General features: G+C 37.9%; 1 protein-coding gene across 1 annotated transcript in view; it reads left to right on the top strand.

Annotated features, from left to right (window-relative positions):
• The first annotated feature begins 3,274 nt into the window (after positions 1 to 3,274).
• The window catches only part of HNF4G (hepatocyte nuclear factor 4 gamma), a 60,511-nt gene continuing 46,725 nt past the window's right edge, over positions 3,275 to 17,060 (top strand). The window contains exon 1 of the mRNA XM_019643587.1: positions 3,275 to 3,317. The gene's annotated coding sequence lies outside the window, so the exon portion shown is untranslated. The remainder of the gene's footprint in view (positions 3,318 to 17,060) is intronic.

The following is a 17,060-nucleotide window of genomic DNA, read 5'->3' on the forward strand; positions in this document are numbered from 1 at the left end:
GATATATAACCCAAAAACAAGACACTAAATAAGGGACAATAATCCAATTTATATCAGAAGGAACATAAATGAATATAAGTCTGAGTAGTCTTGACATACATGAATTTTTGTGCGTTTGTTTTACCATTATCAGAAATTCCCTCAAGTGATTTTTTTAAAGAGCTTTGCTTATAAGATTTTAAAAGTTACTCATTTACTTGTCAGTGTCATATAATTAGTTATTTTACTGTCATTCATAGTGGTAGCAAATCAGAGGCAAAAAGTCCTCAGTCTTGTAAATAAGAGACCTGTGTTTCAAAATGTTAAATGAATACGTCTCCAGCATCACCTTCTCCATATGCACTAGACATTCCATTATTTCTTGATTTACCCCAGTCTTGCTGCCCCTTATTTCACATCACCAGATCTCTCTGGGTTATCCTCAGGTTTTTCTTCTTTTTCATCCCTATATCTGATAGGCGAACAGTTCCAACTCAAAGTGCCTTTCAAATCCCCTCACACCATTTTTTATTCCATTAGAAGTTTTCATCTTGAAGCAAGAGTTTTACCTCACAGACATTTGGAGCCAGTAACATCTTTCAGAAAAGAAATCTGATAGCATCCCGTGTTTGCAGGCCTCCAGTGCTAGACCCTGGCTCCCCAGAGACCACATGATGAGATCCAGGTGTCTGTAGGATGGCATCGAAAGCCCTTTACGGGTTTCTCTCAGTGTTTCCTCTCCTGGGGGTCATCTCGCTTCCATGTCCCTCTCTCCCACCCACAACTCAACTGTGGAATGCTGACTTCAAAACATTTTGTTCCTCTAGATGATTCTCTCACTACTTTGGCTGAGGTCCACTGTCTTCTCCACTCAGTAACCTTCCAGGTCCAGCTCAGAAGTCACCTTTCAGAGCCAGCTCAGATGTCACCTTTCAGAGCCAGCTGTCACCTGTGCTCTCAGGCTTTGCCCGACTCACATCCTCAGTGGTCTTCTCCTGGGGTCCTCAAAGAGTTCTCCCCAAATAAACATTAAAGAATTTCATTCTTGGAGTCTTTATTTTTGATTCTCAAGTTATTTACAAAGGATTTATAAAAAACAAATGCCATATATAGTGTGAAGAAGAAAATAAAGTTTATAGTAATCACGGTTCTTCTCAGCTTAAGAGAATGCAGTTAACATTTCAGTACTATTTTTTTCCTAAAGGTCGGTTTATTTCATGTAACAACATGGCATAGGCAGTTTTTCAATTACATTCTTTCATAAAAATTAATTTAGCTGTTTCTCTCTTACCCTACATTGTTCATTCCTTCAAGGAGCAGCTGTTCTCACTTTATGCCCTATTTCCACTGAACAGTGTAATGTCTGGCAAATAGGTAACATTTAATTAATAGTTTTGTGAATGTTAAATGAAATGGGACTACATTTCTAAGACCAAATAACTCAATGAACCAAAAAAGTGTAACTATAGTCAATGATAAATGCCAAAAGTGGTAGTATATTACTAATGTTAAGGCATCTTGTTATGTTAAATATCAATTTTTGGAATGCTGGCACTGTGACAAGGCAATAATGATGCTGTAATTCTCTATTAATCCTATTTCCCGCTGTTTGGTCTTTTGGAAATGATTTGCCATAAGGAATCTAGTCACATAAGGCTTTAAATATCGATGAAATAATGCTGCAGCTTTAGTACTGGTACAAGACACAAGGGGTGAAACCAGCCTAGTCTTTTTTTAAATTTCTACTTTTAAAGCCATGTAACTCCCTTGTCTGATCTCCTTGTGGTGCTTGTCACAACTGCACGGCTTTTAATCACTCATACATTCAGTGAGTTACTGCATGGCTGGAACCTTAATAACGTTCTAGTTTGTTTGGATGATCTTCCTGATAACGTCCTGACAGTCTTTCAGTATAATGGGGAGACAATCAAAATAAAAAATGCCTTAAGAGTTCAGGTAGTAGGGCATGCTATTATTTCCACATGGTGCAAGGATATTGAAATACCGGCTTTCATCCTTTTGATTGAGTTTGTGATGAAATCCAAGAAAAATTGAAAATTTGAATTATTCTACTGCCAGTAGGGACTATATATCACGAGCAGAAAGCAGGCATATGTAACCAGCTCGTGTATTATCATCTCAAGAGTGTCAGAGTGCCCCCCTTTTATATGAGTTTCTGTAGTGTGTTTAAGCAATTAATTCGCTCTCTGGCTCCTTTATATTTGCAATTACCACTTGGAATTTTAGAAAAATATAGAATGTCATCTTCAGTGCATTCTGTGTGAATTGTTAATAGTAACGACTTATAGTGATAGAGTGTTTCAGATTTCTCAAGGTGCTTTCCGTTCAGTGACATCATTTGACTCACTAGCCCTCTTAAGTAAGCAGTGGGATTGTTACAAGTCTCCAACCTGTCCCACCCTTTCCGCCTCCTTTCCTCTCATTGTTTCCCCATTTCGCCTTCTTTCTTCAAAAGAAGGCAGTTGGGTGCATGGAAAGAGCACAGAATGTGAATTCAGGTATTTAATTCAATCTTTGCCCCATTGAATTACTTAGACGTTGAGCAGATTCCTTTCATTTCTCTGAACCTTAGTTTTCTACTTGGCAAATTAAGAATAATGCTGAAGCATACGTCTCAAAGTTGTGAGGACTAAGTCAGGTCAAATATGGGAAAAATGAAAACAAAACAAAGCAAAACAAACGTAATATCTGTGCTAGCTTCTTTTAAGGGAAGCTTACAATAAAGGAAGGAGAACAGATTTTGGCCTCACTGCTTCTTAACTGGGCACTTGATCAAGATGTCTAGCCTTTCTGAACTGCATTTTCCTCATGTGTGATGGCCTAATAATTCCTATATTGTGAGTGGTCGAATAGAAAAAATAAGGTGACATATATACTGAGCCTAACCCAGTTCCTGAAACATAGTAGTGTATACTCTGTTGAAGGTATTTTTTCTTGTTTTTCCCTCTCTCCTGTTATCTCTTTCCTGCCTCTTTCCTTCCTACCTTGTTCTTCTTGCTCACCTCAATTTTGTATAGCAGACAAGATGAAGCATGTATTGTAAAATCTTGAGATTTCATAATTGAAAAAAAAATTTTAGCATCAATATTCTTTCAAACAAAATCGTAAGCTCCGCTTGAGGCAGGGGATGGGAACCCAAACCCCTGCTCCACTGTTTTGAGTGAAGATCACTTACTGTCATGCTTTAGAACCTCCACTGAATCCTGAAAATTTGTGCCACAGGATTTGACAACCACTGATGGAGCCCATCCCTCTTGTTTTACAGATGAGGGAACTGAATTTGGGAGCTGAGTGACTGGCCAGAAGGCGCAAAGCTGGTAAGTGCTGAGCTAAGGCTGGAGCTCACTTTGTGTGTTGGTTTCTGCCTGTACCCTGTGGTTCCCTTTTCTAAGTGACGGTACAGAGTGCAAATAGGTCTAATTCAGAGTCCCCTCTTGAAGGGTATTACAGCCTATCTGTGGAGATGGAATTTAAATATCAAAGATGAGGAAATGTGAGGTAGCATGGTCGAGCTCTGAAATGACTGACATCGGTAAATACTTCAAGAGGACACAAGCAGGGATGACCTCTGTCTTTTGGGGAAGGACACTGGAAACTCCATGAAGACAGGGACTTGTTTGCTCATTGTCACTGTGTCACCAGGACATACGGAAATGTCTAGCTTCCAGTGGGATTATTACTCGTCTATTTCAATAATATGAATGAATGAATGAATGAATGAATGGCTCGAGTATATAACTGAATCAAATTTAGGAAAAGAGCAATGATGTAGATAATCTGCACCAGCGTGTTTACACTGTGGGTTGCTCTTCATTGTTGGGTGATGACATAACTTGAGTGGATCGTGATTGGCATATAAAAAGTTACAAAGTGTCATTATATCATGTGTTGAAAATGTCAACTGACTGGCCAAAATAGCTCTCCAGAAAAATCCACCAACAGGGCAGTTTATTTGGGAAAAGAAAAAGAAATGAGACCACCCCAGCAGTGTGTGAACACACACCACCTCCAGCCGGGGCTCCAACTGGCCACACACGTGCAAAAAAAGGAAAGAGAGCATTCCCAAGATGGTTTCTCGCTCTCGCTCTCTCTCTCTCTCTCTCTCTCTCTCTCTCTCTCTCTCTCTCTCTCGCTCTCTCTCTCTCTCTCTATCTATCTATATGAATCCCTCCCCCGAAAGTTACCACAAAGTTTAACAGGAAGCCAGGACTAGGGAGTTAACAAGGGGCCCAGCTCCACCCCTAGTCCTCCCAGCTCTATGGTTAATCATCTTAAGATGCCAGCTCACTTGTATCAAAAAACAAATTGCAACTGAGTAAATTTGAAGATCCGAAACTGTCTTCATCAAGCCAATCTAGCAACTAGAAGGGCACTTCTAGGGGTTGTGTAGAATGGAAGGTTTTTATAGAAAGAAGGAAGCTATTAGCAACAACAAAAAAAGAAAGGATTGTTTGGGGGCTGAGACCTCTTTTTGGGGGGTAGACCTGGAAGGGTTTTATCATGCAGATTGCATCTTTTTTTTTCATGGGGGATGGGAAGAGACAGATTACCTTACTGGTGCTTGACCAGAAAATTCCAGACTGGTTGATTAAGGTTATGTTTCTGGGAGAGGCTGAAACTGCAATTAGATCAGATATTAAATCTAGGTTTGGTCTCATGGACTGTTAGCACGAGTGACACCATTTTGGGCCTGTGGTTTTTCTCTTTAACACATGAAAATTGTTTAGATTTATATGTGATACTGACATAAAACACATGAGGTAATGGATAATTAACCTCATGTGTATACTTAGTCACAATTTAAAAATATATGTCTCACTACAAGTCATGGTTTTTAGACAAAGGGTACACTAAAGGTTGAGGCAGGCGTGTGAATGCTTTGCAGAAGAAGAATGACTTTAACAGTTTTGCCAAATGAGGCTGAAAAGAATAGAGAAATCAAGATCAAGTTTTTTCCAGAGGAAGAGGGTTTTATTTGTTTCTTCAGCTTTCGAAGGATCATTGGGAATCTGCTTTGCCCTCTGCTGTCTCCGCCTTCCACAGTAAAAGGATTTAACCCAACTACACTTTAGAAAGATTAACCTGTCAGGAATGGATACACCAGATTGGAACCGGGGGACCAAATGGAGGGCCATGCGGAAGATGCAGCACCGGGATAGGAAGCTGTGGCCTCCGCTGGTGACAACTGGTAGAGAAAAAGTGTCTTGGCATGACTGGGGCAGAATGAGGTTGAAAAACGTGAAACGGAGCCCAAACAATAAACAATTTTAAGACAATAGAGTTAGGAGAAAGCCTTTGATAAGATAGGGAGGAGGTGAGAATCTTTGTGGTCTAGGGAGCGTCAGAGGAGAAAGCCCCTAACATAGGCTGGAAATGAATCTAAAGACACCCAAATTCTAAAGAGACGACCTTGGAAGGGCAGATTTATCTGATACACTAATGCCCCTTGAGTAATTATATAACCCTGAGCATTCTCCATATATAAGTTAGACAGTTAGAAAGAGGACAAGTATTTTTTTGGAAATTTTGGATTCGCCCAAAATCCACATGTCCTTAACACTACTTCACATGAATTCGATAATGATGGAACAAGTTCAGAAGGCCAGAACTATAATTCAAAACAGCTGAACTATGTTCATGTAAGTGGAGCGTTTCTTTTTGGTTTGGGTTTATCGGCCATTCGGAGGACATGCAGAGGTCAAGAATGCTCCATAATTATAATTTAAATTAAAAGGCCATTGCTTAAGTTATTTATTTAGAAAAGAAAAATAATGCCCTTTTGTTGTTTATTAAAGGAAAGCCATGACAGCATTATAGATGTCCCATGAACATGCGTGTATGTAAGTTTACATAAGAAAGAGTGTGAGCATAAACGTGTGTGTGTGTGTGTGTGTGTGTGTGTGTGTGTGTGTGTGTAATGCAACAGTTTCCAGGCATGGTAAGGTACAAAGGTCCATCATTTAAGACTCAGAACTAAATAAACATGTGAGGTTATGATTATTTTATCGAGCTTTCTTATTTTATGACCCACTAATGGCTCACGGATCAGTTATATTGATGAGGCCTGGAAAACTACAGCATCAGTGAGATGTTTTTTTGTTTTGTTTTGTTTTTTAACATTTATTCAGTTATTGTTTTTATGTTAAAGTGCCAAGAAGAAAATGCCCAGTTCCCAGTCTTAGTTTTCATTTACAATAAACCATAACAATACAATTTTTATTGCAGAGAAGGAACTAAATAGATATGTTAAGTGTATATAACTGGCAATTTGTATATATGACTTTCTAATTTACTTTCAGTTTCTAATGCAAACAATTGAACTTCTGAGTTTCAGTTGTATGTCTTACTATCAACTTCAATGTCAGGCTTATGTTGCTTTTTTACACTTGTTAGGCTGAATGTAATTGGCAAAATTAACATAGTTATACATTTTAGTGTTTGTGAGGCCGTAACGTACTGAAGCGCAATTCTGAGAATTTGCTTTTTGTCTTGTTTTCACATATACTTTAATTTATTCATGTCATATTGTGTTGAGAATTCAGAAAGTGGGGACTCTTTTCTGCGTAACCTTCTGTGGAGACTTGTAGGCAGCTTGCTCCCCAAGGAAAGGGTGACAGGATGGGACCATGCATCTCAGCTCAGTCTTCCCAGATGTGCCAACCGGACAAGTCCCTTCACGTCCTCTGGGTAAATAAGTGAATCCTGTTAAGTCAGAGGACAGCTGAAGTTTCACAGAAAGAAGCATAGGAGGACTGAATGCCCCCCCACCCCAAATATTAGCATTTCTAATATTCATAAATAGATTTAGTTTGAAAACTAAGCATAAAAGTTGTATTTAATGCCGTGGTTGATACTTTGGCATGCTTATCTACTGCAAAATAAAATTAAACTTAGTATTTAGCTTTAGAATTAATTAGACCCTCTCAATCTACTTGTTTTATCTACATCTTGTCAGTTTTACTGCTGGCACCTTGACTGGAGGGGTAAGAAGGTATAGCAGCATTTGCCGATTTAGCTTCAAGGATCTTACATATTTTGGTTTACTTTTTACATTACTCTAAAATTAAAAAGGAAGCCATTTGACTCGATGCATGCATGAGTTCCCTGAGGTCAAAACCTACCATTCAATTTTGAAAGGATTCTCAGGTTAATTTTTTGAACCATGGACTTTTAGTGCTAAAATACTTATTAAAATCACACCATAAAGAAAGAAATACTGTTGCCTATTGGGTCCTGTATATTTATTGTAGAATCAAACCCTTCAAGTCTTTATATGTACTGAAGGTGAAGAACAGTTCATTTCTAGGTGACCAAATTTGGGAACACAAAAAGTAGAAAGGCAAGGGTTATCCCGGCAGGAGAGAAACACCTATTTTCTGAGTATGTAAGTATTCCATGTAGAGTCCATGTCCAAGTGAAATGAAACCAAAAATCCAGGGCTTATTATTCTGCTAGGCATTGCATTTCTTTGCACCATTCTAAAAATTATTAAAGCAAGTTATCATGATTCATGAGCTTACATATATATATATATATATATATATATATATATATGTAAATTCAAATGATTCTGGGGACAGAAGGATGAAAACTTTTTAAGAGAACTTGAGGATATGAGATCTTTACTAATACTTCCACAGGCATTCTAAAATCCTAAAACTTGTCATTATATGGATTCCAAAAGCCAGGTCTTATACAGTGGATTTTTCTTTCAACAGAGATTTTTCTTACAGTGAAGACAGTCAAATTTCTCGCACAGTAAAAGCTAGATGTTGTTTTGAGAGCCCAGGCACTGTGAGTCGTAACTGAAAATTAAAGAACGTGGCTTGTTGACTGGGGCCCCCGGATGGTGCTGTGGTGACCTGAGAATGCGTTTGTGTGAGATAAATTCAGGTTAGAATCTTGGTCTTGTCAGTACTGCGTGTCTCTGCTCAAGTTACTATACCTTTTCAAGTTTCAGTTTTCTCACCTGTAAAACTGAGGATAGCCACACATTGCCACAGAGGATCTGGTTAGGATTCAGTGAGAAAAGGGCCTCCCCAAATGCCGGGTACAGAATTGGCACTTAGAGTCTGCTAAGCAGAGTGCTGTCCTTTCAAATGTAACTCTCTAAATCGTCCCTGTGATGGTTGTTAGACTTACAGTGGGGATTGCATTGTAAGGCATATAAATGTAGAATCACTACATTGTACCCCTGAAACTAATACAGTATCCTATGTCAACTGTATTTTAATTAAAAAGTTAAATTTAAGGTAAAAAAGATAGATTGGCTTCTAAGATTCTATCTCCTAACTTTGCTCGCAAACGAAGGCAAATGATGGTTTTACCTGAAGGACTGGAAATGGTTATTTTTGTACAATCAGCATTCATACACCTAAAAAATGGGCTGGATTTGGTGCATGTCAGCCCGTTTATGCCTTGTATGTTTTGCTCCTAACACAGTTTTCAAATGCAAATTGCATGGGATCAAGTGCTGTGTGCTTAGGAGGAGTTTGTGTGTTAGCAGCTTCCTCTGTGCAGACAGCTCGGCAGCCTCTGATTCTTTCTGTCTCCTCTTCCGGAAATAATAACCTGAAGATAGTATTTCAAGAGGTGTCAGAAATTCAGCAGTTTTCCCCCCTCCAAGAAAGCAAGGAGGGAGAGAAACAACACTGTATGATGATTTAAGCAATTCTTTATGATTGTGTTTTTAAAATCTACATTCTTCTTAGTTTTATAATCCATATGGAATGTTTGGATTTTCTTCTACCTTTGAAAAAAGGCCATGTGTGAATCCTTCCTTTGTTTATAGTTTCAGGCTAATAATAATAACTCACATTTATTGAGGATTTTAGAAGGGCCAGTCACGACACTAAGCAGTTCACATATTAACATATTTACTTCTCAGTGGTAATATAGATATTATTCCATTTTTAAATATAGGGAAATTAGGTCAGAAAGAATTTAGGTACATTTCCCTGAAGTCACATAACTAATACGTAATGGAGCCAGAATTTGAACTTGGGGCGACAGTTACTCACAGCACAGTAAATTATCAGAGATACACCCAGCCTAGAAATCATACCAGAGCTGCGTCACTAATGAGGCTGTCACTTGTTTTGAATGGTTTTTGCTTTGTGCATGTGTGTGTGTTGTGTATAAAGAAATATGCTGTGTATGACTATTTCCTGAATGAACATTTTTTTATTAGAGACTGGATAACAAGAGGGAATGTGACAAATGTTTCATATTTGTTTAACTATCATGAATATGAAGGAACGTTTTACAATAAGGTGGGAAATAATGAAAATAATGTTCTTTTCATTCCCTAAATTTTAGGAATTGTTTTTGAGTGTTTCGATAAGTTTTGTTTTTGGAAAATTCCTGTGCAACTTAAAAACAATGTCATTTTTATGGAATGCATGTTTAATTGCCTAAAAGGTAATATTTTGCATGTTTTTGTGATACAAGGACATTTTTTGTTGATTACTAAGTAATAAAAAATTTATCAAGAATTATGATAATGGGCCGGACAAGTGGCTCAGTTGGTTAAGAGCTCGCTCAAGAAGAGTTTGAGCTCTGAGCAACAGCAGTTCAATGCCCGGCCCGAGCTGAGCTGCTGCTAAACTGCCAACAGGTGGCAGGATGGCTCAGCTAAGAAAAAAACAAAAAGAATTAATGATAACACAAAACTTTGATAGGTAAACTGAGAAGTATCTATTTTGTGCAGTGGAATTACATTCAAATTTGGAGAAAATGATCTTCATTTCTCTGAGTAGGACACACTTTAATTGTACACGTGTGTAGTCATGATACAACTTTGTATGTTGAATGTTGAAAGTCTCAAATCTTGTAGCACGGCTGCCCTTTGCTAAGCAGCTACAGGTCTTCCGATTTTTAAGTTTTACATTGAAAAATAATTTTCGTCAGGGAAACCAAGGGTGAATGATAAAGATCCCCTTTACAATTAAACAAAAGTCAGCCATCCCTTATTCATTTCTTCATGTGGAAGTTTGATATCTGAATTGTTTTGCCATATTTGTCCTGAACCTTGCTGGAAAATAGAGATTAAGTAATTCGTAGTGTTCTACATATTACTTGCAAGAAAGTAAAGGACTCTTGGTCTCCAACCCTAGTAACAACCTTGAGTCAGTAACTTCCTTTCTCTGAGGCTCACTTTCTCATTAGAGGATGGGACTAGATCGTTGGTTTTCAAACAGTGCTCCGCCAAATTCTATAAATTGGGAGTGCTTTAATCTCCCACACAGTTCTAACTTTGCATTTTACCTATTGGTAGCATGCTTGAAATTTGTTTAGAAAACACTTCCATTATGTAAAGATTTGAAAGAACCCTGGACTAGGTGACACCTGGAATTCCTTCCCCTTCCAACATGTCTTCTTTCCTAATTTTCTGTGCTAGAATCAGACACACAAATTACCACTGCCCGACACTCCAGACTTTTCACGGAATACCCATCTGCTCATTTTTAACAGTCACAATTTTACTTGGTTTTCAAAATCTGATTCTAAGGCCATCTCTGTGGATGAATAGACTTATTAAGCCAGGGAAAAACTCTCTTTCCAATAACAGTAAGTTAGCATTGATTACGAGACACTTCACCTATTCTTCATCCTATCTTGGTTATAGGTATGTGAAGAGCTTCCATCTCTAATTCCTACAGGGGCTGGCGAGATAGGGGGATGAATAGGAGGTAATGGTGGCACCCTAGGGCACTCCCTGGAGAGCACATGTTTCATCACCAGGGGACACAGCCTCGATGGGGTTCCTTGAGACTGTCCACAAGGAAATTCACAATCAGTATCACCAACTTCTATCTCAGTAAGAATTGGAACATCCAATTTTTTTGGTGAAATTTTTAACTTTTGGGGACATTCAAAAATAAAAACCAAATAATACAAGAACAACAAGAGCAAAATGGATGATGGCCACCTGTGCACACCTCTGAACTGCACGTATCCATGTGCCTTTGTCCCCTCACGTGAACAGTCTTCCCACTTGCCCCTTTGTTCAGCAAAATTGAACAGGTCTTATTGGAAATGTTCAGGCAGCCTGTTTTATATAAGCTTGAATAGGATCACAATATTGATCAACCCAGTGCAAACTTGGCTGTCAAGAGCAATGTGACAATGCCCTCGAGGTGTTCACATTGTAAGTGGATCATCTTCAAAGGGAGACTCTTTTGCTCTTAACTTCAGGTCCCCTACTTGATGCTTTTAGGATAACAGAAATGTCTTCCCAAACAAATAGGAGATTAGGGACTGTTTCACCGTTCTACTCTAGTTATGTAACAGGCAGATTAGCCAGTTGCCTCGAAGAAACCAAAAGACTCATCTGGAAATTTGGGAGGGTTTTAGTGCAACCTTCTTGTGTTAATCTTGAAAGAGATAATTTGTATTAGAGACTTTGTGTGTGTGTGTGTGTGTGTGTGTGTGTGTGTGTGTGTGTGTGTGTGTGTGTGTTTTGTTTGTTTGGGGTTTTTTGTTTGTTTTTTTCAGTTACTATTTCTGAGCATGTTTAGTGCTCACTCAATACCCTAAAATACTAACAAGTTTCTATTCTTTGAAAAATTGCTCTGCTGGTGATCACACGTCTATATTTCCATCTAAACCATGTTTGATTTTTAAACTATTTGAACAAAATTTGAAGCACTCATACTTTAATTCTCTATGTAACAGAATAGTGTTTAAAACAGATTTACACCATCTTTGTATTATTGTTTCCTGTTTGAAGCAATTCCCAATTAACTTGGCATAGTCTAGTTAAAATTTTAATCTAATCCCCTCCACTGCTTATGACTAAATAACGAAGTATTTAGTGGTGACTGGGTGTTTAGGAGTGACAATTAAACACTTCTGAATTTAATGACATGGGAACTGAAGTTGCCTAGGCATCATAAAGTTTGAAATGCTGTGTTTATGACAAAATGATGGCTTTTCGATTATGAGGAAATCAATGGTTTATCGTGTTACATTTTACTAAAAATATATGTAAAATTGATTATGTTTCTAAAAATAGTGTGGATTTAAAATATTTATTCATTTATTTCAAATAGATCACATAAAAAAAATCCCAGTTTTATCTTAATAAGTCAGTTCAGACGTTCACTCTCTGGTTCGAACACAAAGTAGTTTTTGATGGCTCCGAGTTCTCTGCGCCCTCACCTTCTTTCTTTTTAAAAGTCCTGCTAACAAAGTAAGCAGAATTGTTCTCTTGTTAAAAGAACCATCCATCTAATCTGCCCTGGGCAGTTCCTGGCTCCTCCCTGCACAGAATCCTGCAGTTCTCTCTTTCCTCAGCCTTTGTCACACTGCCCCCTGCTTCTCACCAAGTGGCCTCACAACCTCAATTGCTCAGGTGACTCATCTTTTTTTCTCCCTAAGAAGTATACAGTCTGTGTAACTTTTCATCGGGGTTCAATATCATTGATCTAAAGGTGGGCTTATTTAAGGATAGGTCTCCTCTCTTTAAAACTAAGGAAAATGATCGTATTTAAATAGAAAGTAGGTACTATTTTTAAAACTTAAATATGTATCAGATATTTCCCTTAAAAATGTTTCATAGCGATATCTATTCCAGGATTAAGCAGGCCAATCACTAGGTATCAATAGGTCTTATTCGTTATAGTTTCTTAGAACTATTATCCCTGTGTTAATATACTTGATCAATAATAATTAACAACATTGATGAATAACTAACCTCTTAGTACAATTTTCTGTACAAATAACACTTTCATATGAAACACCTCATTGGACTTATCACCACTGTATTATTATTATTGTTATTACATATAATATTAAAGATTCAGAAATAAAGTTAAGAAAGACTCAAGTTAAGGAAGCCAGTGGATGGCTGCTTTCCAGAATGTAAATTTTTACTCTTTGGATGAAATGGAATTTTAGAAAATTGGCAGTATTTTTTTCCTTCGACCCAGTATGTCATTACGAGGAAGCAATCTCCATTTCTTAAAATAGAAATTATTAGAAACATATCGAATGATTAAGTAGGAGGATGGTTAAGCCTATTATCGTGCACCTTCACAATGAGCATTAAGCAGCCATTACAAATCATGGTTTTTAATAACATAGAAGAACGCTCACAGGTTAACAGCAAGTGAAAAGAGCAGGATATGCAAATGTATAGTGACTATGATTACAATTATGGAAACACGTATCTGAGTTTTGAACCCGAACACTCCAAACAAAGCTCATACCCATCTGAGGGCCTTTCTGGAATTCTCTTGGTTTACCTCTTTTCCTGGTTCCAGATTAAATGTTGCTTTCTCATGAAAGCTTTTGCTGTTCCTCAGGGTCCCTTCAGGCCAGCTATGCCCCCCCAGTTATGTGTTCTCTTAACACTCTAATTTTCCTTCATGATACTTACAATGATTACAAGTCACCACCTTATGGTATCTTTTGAATGTCTGTCTTCCTCATTGACCTATGAGCTTCATTTGAGCAATAACTGTCAACCTTATTTGCTCAGCGCCTGGCACAGAGATGAGGACAGAATGCACTCAGTAAACATTTGTTGGAGACATTAGTGAATGAATGAATGCATGTAAGGCACTGTGCTGAGAGCTTTTCATGTAATCTCATTGAGACCACACAACAAACTTAAGAAGTAGGCAACATTTTTTGTGTATTATGAATAAACTAAATCTTAGAGGGAGAAAATTGTCCAAAGTTATATAGCAAGGAAGTGGACAGACTCTGAACTGGAAAAAGAAACTTATTCTTACATGTACATCTTAGTTCTTTATCCCAACAGTTCGGTGCTTTTCAATTTAAGGATAAATGTTCCCACACACCTCAACAGCTCACAAATGATCAATCAACTGTAAGGTCTGAATGATTATTGAAGTTTCTAATAATAGACTTGTTATTGCTGGAAGGGCCTAGAAATACATTGAACCCATCTTCTCATTTAGAAGACCAACGTCCCAGAGCAGTGGAGTTGGAGAGCCAACCTTGTTAAACCTTCCTCCATGGTTAAAGACAGAGTGGTTTTCTGCTGCACTTGTCTCTGAAACTGCCCGTTGCTCTATGCTTAGAGTCAATTTAATTTTATAACCTTCTGAGTTAATGAGATAAGCACTCCTTATGCCTAATTATTTAGTGCTAAAACTACGTTTTTTTTGCGTTTTACGAGGCACACTTCAAAAATTTTTACTAGATCTTTATCACATAGTTCCAAATGAAAAGGGAGTTCAGGCTGCTCATTGCTGTTCCATTTTATCTGTTCCATCAGATAAAATATTACCATTTTATCTGATGACATACAAATGGGAAAGTTAACCAATAAATCTATTTAATCAGATCTCTCAATATTGCGAATGACCCTCCTGGTGGTAGCCAGACGGTAGAAGTCTGTTGTGACCACTTCTCATTTTTGCTTGTTGCTCTGGGACAGAACTGGATGTGTGGCACCCGGGTTTTCTTAAGTATAAACCATTCCAAAATCACACTGTTATTATAGGTTGCTTTGTCCTCAGGCTCTCTAGTATTCCATTCGGGCTATTGGTCTTTCAACATGCAGTTAGGGGATTAAAGTAAATCATTTAATCCATGCTGCTTGTCACTCAATAGTATACTTTTGGAAATTGTTTCCACAGAAGCACCAGTGAAAGCAGCCCTGTCTGAGATATTGACACTATAGAAAAAACTGACAGTTTACTCCTTGTATTGATTCTACTCTTCTCTACAAATATAGACTCCGTTCCCTGCCACAGCCTTGTAAGTGGTGACTGCGGAGGCTTCTAAATTGCTTTGTAAATTATTTATTGCTTGGACACCTTGTAAAGACCTTTCTTCTCCTCTGACTTGCCCGTGATTTCTCAGGTTATATATATATATATACGTCTCGAAGTGTAGACTCATCACCACCTCCTTATGGAATTCCTTTTCTTCCTGTTTCATTTTGCGGATAGGATCTGTTCTACCCATACTATGCTTACGCCTTTTGTCATTCTTATTTCTGATCTATTGCTTACAAAATATCATCAATGTTCATATACATAGGTTCCAGGCTGCGTGTTAGACACCTTGGCAATTTGGAACCCAGCACTGGGCAATCAATTAGCACATGTTCAAACTAAAAAAGTTTTTCAAGGGCATTTATTTCACGATGGAAGAAACAGTTTCTATTAATAAAAAAAAAAGATTTATCAGAGCAGATGTACATATTTAATTCACTTGTACCGATGTAGCAGGGTCATTGTTCTAAAAAAAAACTGCAAATGTTTGCTTTCTTTTCTGAATTTTGCTCCTCTCTTAGGTTTGCTTTAATTTTGTGAAACCGTAGGTTTTTGGTTTTTTTTAATGTTTATAATTCAGATAATAAAAATGCACTTTGTGTCCAGTCAACAAGGCACGTTGAAACTGCCTATTTTTAGTGACTGAAAGCACACACACATATAAAAGTATTCAACAGAAAGAGGGCTGTAATTAATGAGTTTCTCCTGCCCCCTGGCTCACTACACGGAGAGGCTCAGAACAAGTATACACTTTGTGATGTAACCCCGGAGTTTCTGTAGCAGCCCTTATAGTTCACCAACCCAAGGAGCTACTTGCCTCAGCCATTCCCTAAAACTCATTTGATTGCATTTGAAGAGTATGGATTTCTCAATCCCATCACCGCCATTTAGGAGCTCTATGACTTCAGGAAAGGACCTTAATTCTTGTAAATAAGTTTTTTTCTTGTTTTTTTACTGTTAAAAGAAACAATACTAATAATAAGACAGTAATAATATTTATCCAAAGGGTATTGGAATAATAAGTGTGATAATATAGAGACTTAGCACAAGCACAGGTGTTAGATATCTGTAATGGTTATGACATAATGGATATGTGATTTTTGCTAAGGATTTAGTTTTATGATTCTGTTTTATACAATACCAATAGATACATGTTGATAATAAAGAAAATACGCAGTTTATAATTGCACACTAAAACCGCAGCATCTTGGAGGTGTTTTTTTTCTAATTATAGAAATTTGAAGAGCACAAAACATTTCTAAGATCAGTGTAATTCTCAGTGATGTGGGCGATACAAACCTGTGAGAAGACAAAGGTTTAGATCCGTTATGAAGGTTTACAAGCAGAGGAAGCCAGCAAATCGGTGCCAAGCGATGGCTCCGGACCAGCAAGCAGCTTTAGAGAGCAAGGCCATTACGTTTTAAGCCCTTTTTAAAATGTATTTGTTATTATTTTTTATTTATTAATGCAGTCCTCGCCAGGCAAGGTTTGCTGCTTTTCTTGTCCCCTGCTTTCTGCCAACATATATTGTTCTGACCTCGTCTCTTCCTTTCCCTTTATACTGAAGGCAGTCGTCTTGAAAATGAGTTTTTCCATACCTGTTTTCATACTTTTCTTCTGGCTTTCTTGCTGTTTCTTACCATCAATCATTCCAACGTTTCAAAGTCTAGCCAAAGTGCCCCGTCCTGCCCCTGCACCGTCTACCCCTGTTGTTCCCACTTACCTGATTCTTCCTTCTCTAAATCGTTTCAACCCTGATAATCTCAATCACTCTAACTAGCATCTGAAATTAGATACCATCCTGCTGGTTAAATAACTGTTATTTCTAAAACCTTCTATTCAGCCAGAAACATGTCTTCCATGGAAGATTCCTTTACTGTCCCTTCACTAGCCATGTAATGAAAGATTAAAAGAAGACCTGAAAAGCTGGCTAACACAGAAAGTGTTTTCAGATAAAAATGCACATTCCAGCACTAAATAGGAGCTGTAGAGTCACCCTCTATGTGTGTGCAACATTTTAATATATGTCCCACTCTCACCTGATGATAACCAACTTTTACCACCTGACTTTGTAGATTACATGACACTTTCACACCAGTTACCTCATTTACTTCTCAAAACAATCTTATGAGATGAGTCTTATTATCCTCATCTTGTAGGGAAGAACCAAAGTCTGTGAGAGGTGACGTGATTTGTCCCAAGTTGCACTGAAGTCCATTACTTTTCAATCAGTCCCATCTGACCTCACACAGTGGCTCACCTCATCCTCACAGAACCCACATGAGGAAGGCCAGAAAGACCTTTTTA

The sequence above is a fragment of the Hipposideros armiger genome, unplaced genomic scaffold (assembly GCF_001890085.2).
Source record: "Hipposideros armiger isolate ML-2016 unplaced genomic scaffold, ASM189008v1 scaffold_80, whole genome shotgun sequence".
Classification (NCBI taxonomy): Eukaryota; Metazoa; Chordata; class Mammalia; order Chiroptera; family Hipposideridae; genus Hipposideros; species Hipposideros armiger.